At 42.0% G+C, this 16,806-nt stretch overlaps 1 protein-coding gene across 1 annotated transcript in view; it reads left to right on the top strand.

The window, feature by feature from the left end:
• The window catches only part of kank4 (KN motif and ankyrin repeat domains 4), a 267,734-nt gene that overhangs the window by 165,014 nt on the left and 85,914 nt on the right, over positions 1-16,806 (top strand). Inside the window, 1 exon segment of the mRNA XM_034179538.1 lies at positions 11,244-11,317. The gene's annotated coding sequence lies outside the window, so the exon portion shown is untranslated.

The raw sequence follows: 16,806 nt of genomic DNA, 5'->3' as shown, positions 1-16,806 counted from the left end.
ACGGGTATCAATGTAGCACGGTGTGGTTCTGAAGGTGTATACTGTAGTTATGAATGCAGTCATGCAGTTTCTGATTATTATTTACCATATGTTCCTCATGATATAATTACATTTATATGGGGACTATTTATTGTGCGCTACAATGACTAAAACTGAACTTCTAAGGCCGACACAGTGTTGATATAAATGAGTACATGAGAAAAAAATTACACAGACATAACTGTATTTCTTCATATATTTAGTCCCACTAACATGGAGGGATGAACGTTCTCCATCGCGACGACGGATTTCCACCCTCGCGCTGACGCCACCCTGATGCAAAATCAAGGCTGGATGCAAAATAGAAAAAAATTTCCGTGTCTCCAGGAAACATGCGCACCACATTTAAAACGTTCAAAAATAAATTTTTAGAATAACGTCTGTGTTTTGTTTTTGTTTCTCGCAGTGATTCCGTGTCTGTTCCTCTATGTCCCGTCTGCACTCTGCAGGAGGAGCGCAGTGCAACAGTTTTTGCAGTCTAAATCAGTTCTGCACTGATTAAAAGATGTCAAAATGTCAAAGGACGAATGCAAAAACATTTAAAACATGGGCGCAATTTGGTGGGGGATGGGGGGGACATGTCCCCCCCACACCTTTTCAACCAGGGGGGACAGAATATGGTATGTCCCCACCATCTTCTGACATATATGTGTGTACTTGAAACATGCTATGCCAGTCTTATGTGCAAACCATGTCAGAATAGTATCTTTGTTTCTGCAAGTTTGTATTTTTAGCAGCATTGACTTGTTTACAACACCTGTTTCTTGTTTGTCACATTCGGAATTTTCTGGGACTGCATTTGCCCAGATTTGTCCAATTTACTAAATTCTGGAAGTTAGAAAAGGAAATCAGAAAAGCTATCTGGGACCTCAGAAAGTCCATCTGCAATTATTGCTTGATCTCCAAAATCAGTCTATACAAGCGAAATTATGTTCAGTATGAGTGTTGTCATTAGTGCCACTTCGAAAATTAAATTCATGATAAGTAATTTATGCTAAACTTATCAAAACTTATGCAAAAACAAATCTTGAGAAAAAAAATACAGTATGCGATAGTTAATAATTATTAAGAGCCTGTTCTTTCATATTTATGAATACATTTTACCACATTGCAGTTGTTTTTTTAAATGAAAACTCAACCTATCATTCTTTTTGAGCTCTACACATGTGGTGATACCTTATTTACACCAGGATGTTAATAAAATCAAAGCTGGCTATTCTCAGAATAAAGTACTTATATCAGTTACTTATAAGTACTTACAGTTTCAAATTGCATAAGTCAAATGGTGTCCACTTTATGGTCTTCTCAAAACATTAAAATTACTGTTCTGGATGCTCAGAATGCATCTGAGCTTATCTAGAAACTATTGGCTTCTGGGGGCCTAAAGCGGCCCCCAGACCCACGGCCTATGGGCTTCGGCCCTGCGGGCCTCGCTCTTTGTCCCCCCAAATTTCTAGTTCTAAATTGTGCCCTTGATTTAAAATACAGCCCACATTGAAAAATCCCCCTTGAACCCAACTCTAGCTATCAGGAAATACAACGACGGGTTCACTGACCCACTGTCATCTTTACATCTTACATATTTGGAAGTAACATGCACACACACATACAAGATTGCTGCTTGAGCAGGGAGGTGTGTGTGCGTGTGTGTGTGTGTATGTGTGTGTGATCACTGTATAAACAGTATAAACAACCCTTTCCTTGCCTGAAGGGCTTATCTGCAATTGACCCTTCCTCAGGATGTCTACCACCCCTCCGACACACACACACACACACACACACACACACACACACACACACACACACACACACACACACACACACACACACATGGAAAATCCCGTTATACATGGTGTTTGGTTTGGAAAGTGTTGTGGTCAGTAGGGTTAAACTCACTGTAGGTGCCGCGCTATGAATGTGAGCTGATGCTGCATTTTGGTGCATCTTCCAGCTGATAGAACTGCTTTAGGCCCTTTAGTAGGAACCATGCGTCCGATGCAGTCAGGTGTTCTGTGGGCTCAGGCCCGTCCGGTTCCTGTTGTCCTGTTGCAGTGAAACACCTGTGTGCTGGATCAGAAGAAGGAAGATGTGGTAAATGACTGTAGTATTGCAGCTGACACTCCAAACGGATACAATCTGCTCATCTGACATGAATTCATTCCAGCAGTACCACTGAATGTCTGGATGCACCTCGTACCAGAGACATCCATTGTAGTGCCATATGTAACCCATATCATCATATCGTTTTTCTGAAGTAAAGTAAAGTAAAGTAAAGGGATATTTGCGCTCACTGAACAATCATCGTGGAATGGCACTGCTGTCATGGTTACACAGATGGACAGTTTGTCCAACAGTTTTGTGTCCACCGGCTCTGAGAGCCTCAAGGATCACATCTGACTGACACGTGGCTCTTATATTGGAGCTGCTGCCTGAACTCTAATAGAAAAATCTGTATAATTGGTCATTTGTCACTGTTTTTAGACACAGGAAAATATGATGCAATGTTTCAAAGAAACAGTGACGTGGGGCTGGAAGTTTGGATTTGGACCTGCTGTTTTGTACTTGTATGACTATGAAGTTGTAGTACAAAGTCCACAAAGTTCAAGTTGGTCACAAATTTGATTCATTTACTTTGTCATTTTAGGTAACAGGGTAAGGTTTTAAGTTGTTTTTTTTTTTTCCTGGGATAAATTTTGAGGTTTCATCACACAGCCGTCACTCTGTTTACACAAACAAAAATGATGATCAGCATCATATGTTTCAAACACTGAAAAAATGACGCTATTTCAAATGAAATGTGGCGAGACGCTGTCTGTGTGTCAAATCATAGAAATCAGTCAACAGTAATTACAACTTGCTTCAAAACTATCAAGAGGAACAACAATCATGAAATAATATCCTGCCAGATGTGAATCTAATTAACATTTTTTGACAACCAAAACAGGTCATTTTATGGAGTTATTTATGCATAATTATGTGTTACTATTTCTACTTAAGACAACATCTCTGGATTTGAATAATACTGGATTCTTTATAGAATTTGATTAAACGTACGCTCCCTGAATGAATTATACTGCCCTGGAACAGCACCAACAAACTTCACATCTCTCAGTCAGCCTCTGACTTTTGTTGCATTTTTAATAACTAATAAATAAATAAAAATCACCCATCATAGAACAATGTTAAAAAATCTCATCCTGGGATTGGGGGCAGCATCTGAAATCTTCCGGATGTTGTTGTGGACAGTCATGGTGAAGAGGGAACTGAGCCGGAAGGTGGGGCTCTCAATTTATCAGTCCATTTACGCGCCTATCATCATGTACTTTGGGTAATGACTGAAATAATAAGTTCACAGATACAAGTGGCAAAAATGAGATTCCTCCATCAAGTATCTGGGCTTACACTCGGCCATTCGGGAGGGACTCCAAGTAGAGCCACTGCTTCTTCCCATTGAATGGAGCCAGTTGAGATGATTTGGGCACCTGGTGAGGATGCCCTCTTGTTGTGTCCCTAAGGAGGTCTTCCAGGCACGTCCAACTGGGAGGAGGCCCCAGAGAAGACCGAGGACACGCTGGAGAGACTCTTTTCCCCAGCTGACTTGGGAACGCCTTGGGTTCCCCTGGGAAGAGTTACAGGACTTAGCTGGGGATAGGGAAGTGTGGGATGAGCTGCTTGCTCTGCTGCCACCACAACCGGATAAGAAAATGAGTGAATGAATGAATGTTACGGTACAGTTTAGACAAGGTTCCTACTTTTGAAAATGTCAGCTTTTATGCCAGGGAAAACATTGTTATTCCGATTATTATCATCATCATTATCATTATTATTAGCATTCAATCCCACTCAGCTATACTGCAGGTCAAATTTCCAGATAACGGCATGTTCCAGAACTTATTGCATATCTTTCTGTGTTATTCTAAATTCTCGACACCGTAACCTACATTCTACAGTGTTTCTCAACATATCAGCGGCTTAAACAGATTGGTGAGTGTACATTGTGTATATTGGCAGAAGATCATGTCTATCATGCTGAAACTGACACATTTTTAAAAACAAGTAACGGTCAAACGTTCTGCCAGAAATATGTTTGTTCAGATAAGATTCGGTCAGGCTGAAGGCGATTGATGCCACTAGCACTTAGTCATGTACACTTCACTTTCTTTTGCTTATTTTGAAACTGCGACAGTTATGAAATCACTTTCCATATGCTTCCAAGTTGGACTCCGTGTTTATGAGCTGTGAAGTAAGCAGCTAAATCATTTTTAGATTTTCACACTGCCACATACAGTAGTGTTCAGAATAATAGTAGTGCAATGTGACTAAAAAGATTAATCCAGGTTTTGAGTATATTTCTTATTGTTACATGGGAAACAAGGTACCAGTAGATTTGGTAGATTCTCACAAATTCAACTAAACCAAGCATTCATGATATGCACACTCTTAAGGCTATGAAATTGGGCTATTAGTAAAAAAAGTAGAAAAGGGGGTGTTCACAATAGTTGTAGTGTGGCATTCAGTCAGTGAGTTTGTCAGTTTTGAGGAACAAATAGGTGTGAATCAGGTGTCCCCTATTTAAGGATGAAGCCAGCACCTGTTGAACAATATTTTCTCTTTGAAAGCCTGAGGAAAATGGGATGTTCAAAACATTGTTCAGAAGAACAGCGTAGTTTGATTAAAAAGTTGATTGGAGAGGGGAAAACTTATACGCAGGTGCAAAAAATTATAGGCTGCTCATCTACAATGATCTCAAATGCTTTAAAATGGACAAAAAAAACAGAGACACATGGAAGAAAATGGAAAACAACCATCAAAATGGATAGAAGAATAACCAGAATGGCAAAGGCTCACCCATTGATCAGCTCCAGGATGATCAAAGACAGTCTGGAGTTACCTGTAAGTGCTGTGACAGTTAGAAGACACCTGTGTGAAGCTAATTTATTTGCAAGAATCCCCCGCAAAGTCCCTCTGTTAAATAAAAGACATGTGCAGAAGAGGTTACAATTTGCCAAAGAACACATCAACTGGCCTAAAGAGAAATGGAGGAATATTTTGTGGACTGATGAGAGTAAAATTGTTCTTTTTGGGTCCAAGGGCCACAGACAGTTTGTGAGACGACTCCCAAACTCTGAATTCAAGCCACAGTTCACAGTGAAGACAGTGAAGCATGGTGGTGCAAGCATCATGATATGGGCATGTTTCTCCTACTATGGTGTTGGGCCTATACGAGGTCTGTCCATAAAGTATAGGTCCTTTTTATTTTTTTCTAAAACTATATGGATTTCATTCATATGTTTTTACGTCAGACATGCTTGAACCCTCGTGCGCATGCGTGAGTTTTTCCACGCCTGTCGGTGACGTCATTCGCCTGTGAGCACTCCTTGTGGGAGGAGTCGTCCAGTCGTCGGAATTCCTTTGTCTGAGAAGTTGCTGAGAGACTGGCGCTTTGTTTGATCAAAATTTTTTCTAAACCTGTGAGACACATCGAAGTGGACACGGTTCGAAAAATTAAGATGGTTTTCAGTGAAAATTTTAACGGCTGATGAGAGATTTTGAGGTGATTCTGTCGCTTTAAGGACTTCCCACGGTGCGAGACGTCGCTCAGCGCTCTCAGGTGCCGTCGTCAGCCTGTTCAAGCTGAAAACCTCCACATTTCAGGTTCTGTTGATCCAGGACGTCGTGAGAGAACAGAGAAGTTTCAGAAGAAGTCGGTTTCAGCATTTTATCCGGATATTCCACTGTTAAAGGAGATTTTTTTAATGAAAGACGTGCGGACGGGTCCGCGCGTCGGGACACAGCCGCCGCGACGCTCCGCCACAGGAAAAACACCTCTGTTGAAAGCCTTAAGGACAAGTTGGAACATGTCCAGCTGTTAAACAATTTCTCATATACTCACTCCACTGAAAGCCATCAAAAGCCGCCTGGATTTTACAAATGGTTATCAACACGGAGGTGTTTTTCCTGTGCTGCCGCACCGCGTCGGCTGCCGCACCGCGTCGGCTGCGTCCCGACGCGCGGACCCGTCCGCACGTCTTTCATTAAAAAAATCTCCTTTAACAGTGGAATATCCGGATAAAATGCTGAAACCGACTTCTTCTGAAACTTCTCTGTTCTCTCACGACGTCCTGGATCAATAGAGCCTGAAATGTGGAGGTTTTCAGCTTGAAACAGGCTGATGACGCCGCCTGAGAGCGCAGCGCGACGTCTCGCACCGTGGGAAGTCCTTAAAGCGACAGTGTCACCTCAAAATCTCTCATCAGCCGTTAAAATTTTCACTGAAAACCAGCTTAATTTTTCGAACCATGTCCACTTCGATGTGTCTCACAGGTTTAGAAAAAATTTTGATCAAACAAAGCGCCAGTCTCTCAGCAACTTCTCAGACAAAGGAATTCCGACGAGGGGCTGGACGACTCCTCCCACAAGGAGTGCTCACAGGCGAATGACGTCACCGACAGGCGTGGAAAAACTCACGCATGCGCACGAGGGTTCAAGCATGTCTGACGTAAAAACATATGAATGAAATCCATATAGTTTTTGAAAAAAATAAAAAGGACCTATACTTTATGGACAGCCCTCGTATATCACATACCAGGTATCATGGATCAGTTTGGATATGTCAGAATACTTGAAGAGGTCATGTTGCCTTATGCTGAAGAGGACATGCCCTTGAAATGGGTGTTTCAACAAAACAATGACCCCAAGCACACTAGTAAACGAGCAAAATCTTGGTTCCAAACCAACAAAAGTATTGCCTCGCAGATGTGAAGAAATCATGAAAAACTGTGGTTATACAACTAAATACTAGTTTAGTGATTCACAGGATTGCTAAAAAAGCAGTTTGAACATAATAGTTTTGAGTTTGTAGCGTCAACAGCAGATGCTACTATTTTTGTGAACACCCCCTTTTCTACTTTTTTACTAATAGCCCAATTTCTTAGCCTTAAGAGTGTGCATATCATGAATGCTTGGTCTTGTTGGATTTGTGAGAATCTACTGATTCTACTGGTACCTTGTTTCCCATGTAACAATAAGAAATATACTCAAAACCTGGATTAATCTTTTTAGTTACATAGCACTACTATTATTCTGAACACTACTATAATAACTATAGGATCCTGTTGTGCCAGACGCTGCATAAATCCGCTGGTATTATTTTAACATTTTTACAGTGTGTATTTGCCAAGTTAGGAATTCCAAAGCTCCTCCACCGTGTCTACCTGAACAAAGCTGTAACCGCCTGGTGCAGCAATGATTTATGCTCTATTACCACTTTCTCATTTAACGCCAAGTGAAGGACAATAGCTGCAACAACCTTGTTCTGTCTTGTCTTGAAATTCCTTTTCAGATAGATGAATCTGTCACACTTGTTTTCTGTTTCATGAAAATCTTTGTTGATTACAGAGAAAAATACCCTTTGAAGGCTTTGCAAGTATCACAGGACTATAGTTATGTCCAGGTAATTAAGTCCACTTCGTGCTGTAGTCTCCAGGGTTGGACTTCGTAGCCTGTATAGCTCTCTCTCTCTCACTCCGTCCATCTCTTTAATGATGCCATAATCGAGTTGAAAATTGAAATCAGCTGTCACTATGGTTGGTCTTTTCCAAATTTTGTTGTCCGGCACTGTTTGACAAGTCCACTCATGTAGAAACAGTATAGTGCTGGCCTCAGTCCATGTCTTATCTTGACTTGTGATCCTGACCCACACATCTCTCCAACTGAGGCAGCAAATCAAATAGCAAATCAAATATTTAGTCAGGTTTGTTACGTAATTTTGTTGGAATTTTCTAGACATCAGTAAAATGATACATTTTTTGGAAAGTGCACGCAATAGCCAACCGGAAAGTGGATGACTAAATTTTATTAGAAGAAATCATGGCAGCAGTGTTGGATTTGTATAAATGGAGGCTTAATGTTGGCGTTTTTCAATATGTTGAATTGTAGATGAACAGGGATCTTGATTCCAGTGGTTAAATACACATTTTCTGGACCAAGGAGTCCAGTGTTAAAGTCACATCTATGGGTGGCCATCTTTTTTTTTTATATTCAAATGTCCAGAAAATTCCAAAAGCTCACTTGTTTTAGTGAAAAACAAGTGAGCCAGACAGGCGATGTTAAATCTTGACCCACAGAGACCAATCAACAGAGGACAAGAAATCTGAAGGGTCAGGAGAATGTTCATGTGATCTGGAAGAAGGAAGCTTAACACCCCCCCCCCCCCCCCTCCCAATTCCAGGCTGCATCACAGTCTTTCAGTCCACTGCTTTAGATGAAAGTGCTTGTTGTTTTTGAGTGTGTTGGACAAATGGACGATTTTAGCCATTTTCACAGAAGCTGTGAACATTTTCTAAGTTTATGTTCTTCCTGTATTTAGTCTTTTTTAACATCATTTTTTATTTGCTTATCCAGTTCACACCAACATATAAAGCCCAACACCAGTAGAAACAAAACAAAGAACAATAAAATTAGCCTGGGATGAGTCATTTCCATGACCTTCTTGTTGGCGTTGCAGTACCTTCTTCTCTTTAATGACCGCGTCGCCAAGTCAGGTCTTGAACTCCATTTTCTCTACTTTTCTTCAAAATTATCTTTTTGTAGCTTTCACATATATGTCAACTGGAGGAGGTGATGGTCTAGTGGGTAAGCGTTGGGCTTGAGACCAGAGGATCCTCAGTTCAAATCCCAGCCTGCCTGAAAAATCACTAAGGGCCCTTGGGCAAGGTCCTTAATCCCCTAGTTGCTCCCAGTGTGTAGTGAGCACCTTGTATGGCAGCACCCTCACATCGGGGTGAATGCGAGGCATTACTGTAAAGTGCTTTGAGCGTCTGATGCAGATGGAAAAGCGCTATATAAATGCAGTCCATTTACCATTTAACTTCTCCATTACAAAGATCTCTTTGATTATAGATGTCCATTGGTCTTTGGTTGGTGGGTCCATCTTTCCCCATTTCCTTGTTATTGCCTTTTTAATTTTTTTTTTTTTTTTAACAAATGACCAACATTATTTTCACTACATATCCGACTTTGCTGCAATAGTATCGTGAAATTAGGCTGATACAATTAGGGATGGGTATTAATAAGATTTTATCAATATCGATACCATTATTGATTCTGCTTATCGATCCAATTCCTTATCGATTCCCTTATCGATACCTCTTGAGAATTTTCTGTGTACTAAAAGTAGGCTTTACAGATTTTCTATGTCAACAACATTTTGTTGAGTCTTAAAGTAAATAAATATGATATATGGATTCTTAAACTCTGGACATAAATAAACTCTACATGGTGGATCCTTGATCTCTGGACATAAATAGAAATAAACAAAATCTGTAGTTATTGTCAAAAGCATTTCCTTTCAGACATTAATGGCATGAATGTCTTTCCATACATGTGAGCTGAGCTCTTGCAGCTGGCTGTGCTGCACGTCAGGATGTAATTCATAAAGAATGCAGGACTTCTCATTTTGGGAGGAAAATTTTTTTTTGTCGATTATTGTCTGTATTACAGCGTTTGGAAAGAGGTGTCATTTTATTTAAAGCGGCGATTCGCTTTGAAGTTATTAATTCCGACTGGACTCTAACTCGACTCAGCAGAGAGCGGCGCAACGTTTGGAGCTGTTCCAACGGAACGGAGGATGATTCTCGTTTCTTGACTGCAACAAGACAAGAGTCCCAGTTCGTGACTTTAATCCACACAAAAGTGACTCACGATTGACATATTTTAATGGCTTTGAGAGGGGTTAAGAAATGGAGTTGCCGCTTCTGAAGAGCAGCGAATCAAAGAACCAACGAAGCAGCGGACTGAAGCACTGCTTCATTGGTTCAAGCTTCAAAGTGGAGTCGCGTTGCAGAAGTGGTTGATTACAGACCCACTGCAGGGTCTGTAATCAACATAGAGAGATGATCATTTTCCTGACAAACACCCTAAAAAACAACGGCCGCTCTGAAGGACCGATAAGGGAATCAATAAGCAAAAAGGCTATTGATGTCGGTGGATCGAATCAATTCTTACCCGATAAGAACTCGTTCTTGATACCCAACCTTAGATACAGTACTTTACAGTTCAGGGGGATCCTGTACCTTAACATTTGTTCTAGTGGATCATGTACCATTTCCCGAAATTCGGTTAAAGGGCAATACTAAAAGATATGCGAGTGATCCACATCAGCCATTTTGTATTACACACTGATGCTGTGAGTGTCGTAGTGTTTTCCACAAACTGTGTTTACGTCTGTGTGATATGCGCACAGAGCTGATAGACACCTTATTGTTATTCACATTGTGCTTCCTATAAACATTTAGTTTTGGTTGAAAACCAACATATGACAGTTGAAGTGCAAATTGGTAACGACGCTGATGGAGTCAGCGTTCGCTCAATTTTCTTTTTGTTTTCCTGCAGTCGTTTTTAAATCTGTGCACCCCAAAGCCAGTCCCCGGCCCGATTTGGCCTCTGAACAGATCCGCACAGAACCAGACCGACTCAGTTTATAGGTTTTGGCGTTGCTCTGTCATATATCCATATGATTGTTTAACGTGTGGCGCATTAATGTGTTCTCCTTGTGTCGAGCTAAAATGTGGAGGCTGCATTTTGCAAAAGCTCACGTACATGTGCGCGCTGCGGCTCACCCGTTTTACGCCGGATGTTTGCTTTTGAATGTGGTCCACACAGTCAGTGTGAGGGAATGTGCCCTGGTGGTCTGAGGGATCTGTGCATGAGCAAGATAAGAGATAGGACCCATTAGCACGGCGGTTAGACTATTTAAAGGCAGTTAATTATTTACTTCATTTACATTACAGGAGCAGCTGCCAGCTTTTACAGCGCTAACGAAAGGGTTTACTCCTCGAGATTTCTCGGGAAGGTCGGGTTGGTGTTCTAATGGTCCACTGTAGAGGTTGATGTGGTCAAAGTGAACCTCATGTGGCAGCACTGTAAGAATCGATTTTAAGCCCTCCAGAAATAATTAGAGTGATGCATTGTGGGAGATCCCCTGAAGAGGAGGTCCACTTTGCACTTCAGGAAATCCCAATCTTTCAGGCTGTTTTTTGTTCTGGGTTTGTTGCTGTGGGTAAACGAGTGAGTCGCATCTTGCAGAGACCTCGAAGCAGGTTCTCGTCTCCATCACTCCACCCCTCGGCACCATCTGCCAACACCTCCACCCCCTCTCCAACTCTTAGCCTCTCTCTATTTTTTTTCTTCTTTCTCCTCCCAAGTTGAAGAGAGGAAGGCTTCAGTCGAGCTCACACGAACAGGGAACAAGGACAGGAGACGAGGGGCTGCATGGCAGGTGAGATGAAAAGCATCCTGTGAGATTTTACTCTTTTAAATGATTCTTTCTTCCAACCATTTTGCTCATGTCAACTCATTATTTTGCAATATTTCCCCTCATGGTGCTTATCTTCTTTCTCATTTACCACTATTTCATTTGCCTCCCTCACGTTCTCCCCCTGGTCTGCTACACTTCTGTACCTGACCTCCCCTCTTTTTTCTCACTCACTCTATCCTGGTCTATTTTTCTCAGCCTGGAACACAGATTGGATGTTCTTGAACAGGATGCGTGAGAAAAGCTGGATGAGAAAATGTGTGTGTGTGTGTTGTCATGTGAGGCAGAGAGGTGTTTTTGTGTTTCAACAGTGTTATTCTTCACATAACTCTCCGGCAGCTGACATGATGCAGGAAAAACTAGAGGAGCAGTCAGCACAGTGCAACAGGCCCTTCGGCCAGATTAAACCAAACTCATATTCCAAATCTTCCACCTCTAAAACTTAAAAAATACCCAAAGCCACATGACTGAGTCCTCGTCCACAGCCAGACTTGCATAAAACTGCTGGAATGGGCTAAAATCACAAGGTGAATGTGATTTTCAATATCACATTGGAAAAAACGAGTATATTAAAGAATATCCAAAGACAAAGATCAAAAAGGTACTCAAATTCAGCATCACAAACCTCCCAACTCCCATCTGCATGGGAATATATTTGTGTATAAGCAAAATTTTATGTGCATAGTTATTCTCATAACACCCCCAGCCATCCCTAGCAGATCTCAAGGTGCATCTGCACTCACTTTATATTTCAAAGTTGAACTCAGGACAAGGTTATGCTGCCAAAAAGAGGTCTGGCCAAATGTGGCCCGGGGGGGGGGGGGGGGGGGGGGACTAATTAGCAGCCCTAATTCAGGTGTTACACAGCAGCTGTTGATACACAGCATTGTCCCCTCATGACAAAGCCATCATGGGGACCACATTAAAGAATCACAAAGATTCATACCCTTTTTTCATACCTTCAGAAATACAGCTGTTTGGTGTCAACCAGGCATTACTGAAAAGGAGAATCAAAGATGCCTTATATCGTGAAGAATGAGGGGTCATTCACAAAAAAGACATCTGCAGCACAAAATCCATTCCAGGAAATAGGAGGTGAGGGACATTGACCAAATTTTGTCGTGAATAGGAGTCAAAATCTGTAAGTAGATGTCAGATTCTGACATATTCTATTGAAAGCTCTGACTAGTACCTTTAATTGATGCCAGACAACAGGCTGTTTAATGGGACGTTTTAACATCATGTTGCTGTCAACTGACCACTGGTAACATCAAATAATAATAATAATATTCCCATTCTGTCTGTTAGATCACATCCAAAAAAAAAAAAAATCAGTTACTCCACAGATGATAGTGTGTGTGTGAGGGAAAGCCATAATCAAAGCACTAAAATACACCAAAATGATTATTGATTTGTAAATTAATGAATATTTATCATTAATTTTCTATCTTCCTCTATGATAAATGTGTATGGCCGTGCAGGACTTCTCATTGGCCTGGTGGCCTGCCAGGCCTATAATACTGTTGGGGAAATCCTGCATAGGTGGAAAAATTGTACATATGTGTTGCATATGTAGAATATGCAGAAAGTAGATCTTGTGTAAACTTTCCCTTTCACTGTTGCAGATATCCTATCACAAATCACTCATTCTTCACTCAGTCTTTCCTGCCTGCACTGTCTTGAGGCATATGCATTATTTACAAGAAATTAACAAAATGTCTCATATTGTTGACAAAATGAAGAACAGAAATTTTCCCAGAGTGTCCTCTGGATGCGGCTCAAAATGTAATGCATTCTTTCTTGGCTTATTCTCTGCAAACCATTTTTCATGAAAATCAATCCACAAAAATTTTAAGTCATCCCAATAATAAGTAAGACAAGTGACCAACAATCATGGGTAAAGACAGAACCTACACTGTGCCAAATAATCTGGCAAAGAGAAGTGGACAAGCAATGGATTAGCACAATGTGGAAATCAGTAAATCTATTTATTTTCCCCCTATGAGCAGTGTTTTGGAGTGTGTGTCACATGTCCAGTCATCTTCACCCATGTTTGTGTATCTGTGTGTGTTCTCCATTGTCTGTAAGCGGAAACACAGCTGGGCAGCTTGTCATCATGTTAAGATCAATAAAACGGTAATTTACAAGTGCTGATTTCTTCTCGGACTGTGCTGCACAGCTCTGCAGAATGTGCCACTGTGCTGAACCGTCGTATCTTGCCTGGATTCACACTGTTGGTTTCAGACAGTCTGTTACAGCAGATGTGTGATACTGTTGGTTTGTAGGTGTGAAGATAAGTTATTTGGTAACAACCTCGCTGTTCCACCTCCCTCTCGCCATACCAAGACTTTGCCCAGTTGAGGCTTCTGCACAATGCAAATGATACTCACCATGCTAGTCTCTCTAAAGCTGCGCTGACACTTGCATGACTTTGATGCATGCACTTGTATGGATGTCATCGTGACAATCCCACCCACTGTGTTCCCAGCTGGACGCCATCCTTTGTTCCACCGCCTGCCATACGCTCTGCGCTGGATGCTGCGTATATATAAAATAATTATTTCATAGCAGATTAATCATTTTCTCTGCAAGTTGTCTGTTGAAATTAGCTCTAATCACTTCCTGAATCACAGAGGACCGCTCCAGCACCGCCGTTTGCACATGCGCTGAATGAGCTGGAGAAAGCATTTGGAGCCGTCTAAAAAGACAATTATTTGTCATGTTTACATTATCATGGCTTGGTAAAACAGTTGCATGTTCTCTCCTTGTCTGCAGCTGTAAAAATACATTTATGATAGATTGAACATATTGTTATAATCCTTCAGAGGAGCTGCGCTCTGATGCGATCCGCTGGTGCAACCACTCGCTCTGTTCACTTCTTTACTCCACTTGACAAGCTGCAGGCTGTGTTGGTGAGCAGATCGCGCCACATAGCATGCGTGAAGGATTTTTTTGAACATTTAAAAATTCTCTTTGCGGAATTGCACGCGCCAGCACCCCTCTCACATTCATTCTACACCTGTTAAAGATGAATTTACTCTCCTGCACGACACAGGTCGTGTAAGTCCGTGAATCAAAGTCATGCAAGTGTCAGTGCACCTTAAGTAACCACTTGTTCAACACAAACTCCATCCAACAGTAACGAAGAATTATCTGAGGAAGTCTCGCACCAAAGACATGCAGTCATCACCTTAGTTCATTTGATAGTGTCCAAGTCTCACACCTTTACAGTAATACAGGTAGCACCAGGACCCTAAAGACTTGGACCCTTGTTCCACTACAAAATTATCAGCATCGTCAAACACCTCTATCGGGTGATCACATGACTTCATCAGCAACACAGGGTGGAGATGGAAGGTCCATGTTGGCTTTTTGGGCTGTACCTGATTGGGCTCTGTGGCAAGCCCAGCCACCAGACCCTCGCTGATGGGCCATCTATCCAGGCCTGACTCCAGAAGTGCGCACTGGGCTTCCTCCGGGCCGGGTCACATTTCCTCTACCTCATTCTGTCATGGTGTCTTGTGAACCATTCTTAGTCTGGCCTCTTGTCTGAGACCAATTTGGCATGGGAGACCCTACAAGGAGCACAAAGGCTCCAGACGACATCTCTCAGGTTCATAGCGGCACACAAACCTCTCCACCACAATAAGGTGATGGTTAATGGAGAGGATGTGCTGTGGGAGTATGGAGTGAGGGGGTCCCTTCTCAGGGCCATCCAATCTCTGTACTCACAAAGCGAGAGCTGTAGACCTTTGTGCTCTGCAATAAGTCAGACTTGTTTCCGGTGGGGGTTGGCCTCCGCCAGGGATGTACCTTGTCATCATTTCTGTTTGTGATATTCATGGACAGGATATCAAGGCGTAGTCAGGGCCAAGTGTGAAGCAGCCAAGTGTGAAGCAGCTGGGATGAGGATCAGCACCTCTAAATCTGAGGCCATGGTTCTCAGCAGGAAACCAATGGATTGCCTACTCTGGGTATGGAATGTGGCCTTGCCCCAGGTGAAGGAGTTCAAGTACCTCAGGGTCTTGTTCACAGGGACAATGGAGTGTGACATTAGCTAGAGAATCAGTGCAGCAGGGGTGGTATTGTATTTGCGCTACTGTACTGTTGTGTTGAAAAGGAAGCTGAGCCAAAAAGCGAAGCTTTCCATTTACTGGTCAGTCTTTGTTCCTACTCTCACCTATGGTCATAAGTGTTGGGTCATGACTGAAAGAACTAGATCATGGGTACAAGCGGCCGAAATGGGCTTCTTTAGAAGGGTGGCTGGTGTCTCTCTTCAAGATAGGGTGAGAAGCTCTGTCATCCATGGGGAGCTCGGAGTAGAGCCACTGCTCCTTCGCATTGAAAGGAGCCAGCTAAGGTGGTTATGGCTTCTGCTAAGGATGCCCCCTGGTCGCCTCCCTAAGGAGGTGTTCCAGGCATGTCCATCTGGGGAGAGACCCCAGAGAAGACCCATGACTAGGTGGAGAGATTATATCTCCACATTGGCTGGGAATGCCTCAGGATCCCCCAGTCAGAGGTGGTCAATGTGGCCTGAGAAAGGGAAGTCTTGGGTCCCCTGCTAGAGCTGTTGCCCCCACAACCCAATTCTGGATAAGTGGTTGAAGATGAGTGATGAGGAACTGGAACACTAGTAAAGTAAGACTAGTAAGATTGAGGGAAAGATGAATGTAGCAGTGTACCGAGACATCCGAGATGAAAACCTGCTCCAGAGTGCTCTTGACCTCAGACTGGGGGATGGTAAATCTATCAGCAGGATAATGACCGTAAAATGACAGCCAAGATATCAAAGGAGTGACTTCAGGACAACTCTGTGAATGTCCTTGAGTGACCCAGGCAGAGCCCAGATCTGAATCCGACTGAACATCTCTGTAGAGATCTGAAAATGGCTGTGCAGCGATGCTCCCCATCCAACCTGATGAAGGTTGAGAGGTGCTGCAAAGAGGAATGCCAAAAGATAGAAGCACCAAGCTTGGCATCATATTAAGACTTGAGGCTGTAATTGCTGTTAAAGGTGGATCAACAAACTATTGAGCAAAGGGTATGAATACTTATGAACGTGATTTATTTTATTTTATTAATAATAAATTTGCAAAAATTTTAAAAAACATTTCATGTTGTCATTATGGGGTGTTGTGAGTAGAATTTTGAGGAAAAAAAATGAACGGATTCCATTTTGGAATAAGGCTGTAACATAAAATGTAGAAAAGGTGAAGTGCTGTGAATACTTTCCGGATGTACCGTATATGAACATTTATTGTAACACCAGTCAGAAAAATTTGTATTGTTAGTTCACACAGTTTTCCATGGCTTATCAATAACTGGTATTTACTGGTATCTTAAGGTGGAACAGGAAATGTTAAAATACCAATTCTGCTTTTAATCAACCAAAACTCTGGTCTGAAAACAGCGTCAACAAAAGTATTAGCTGTTTTTAACCATTTATGTCATTG

The sequence above is a fragment of the Thalassophryne amazonica genome, chromosome 10 (genome assembly GCF_902500255.1).
Source record: "Thalassophryne amazonica chromosome 10, fThaAma1.1, whole genome shotgun sequence".
Classification (NCBI taxonomy): domain Eukaryota; kingdom Metazoa; phylum Chordata; class Actinopteri; order Batrachoidiformes; family Batrachoididae; genus Thalassophryne; species Thalassophryne amazonica.
The sequence above is the reverse complement of the archived record's forward strand: the minus strand, read 5'-3'. Positions and strand labels throughout refer to the sequence as shown.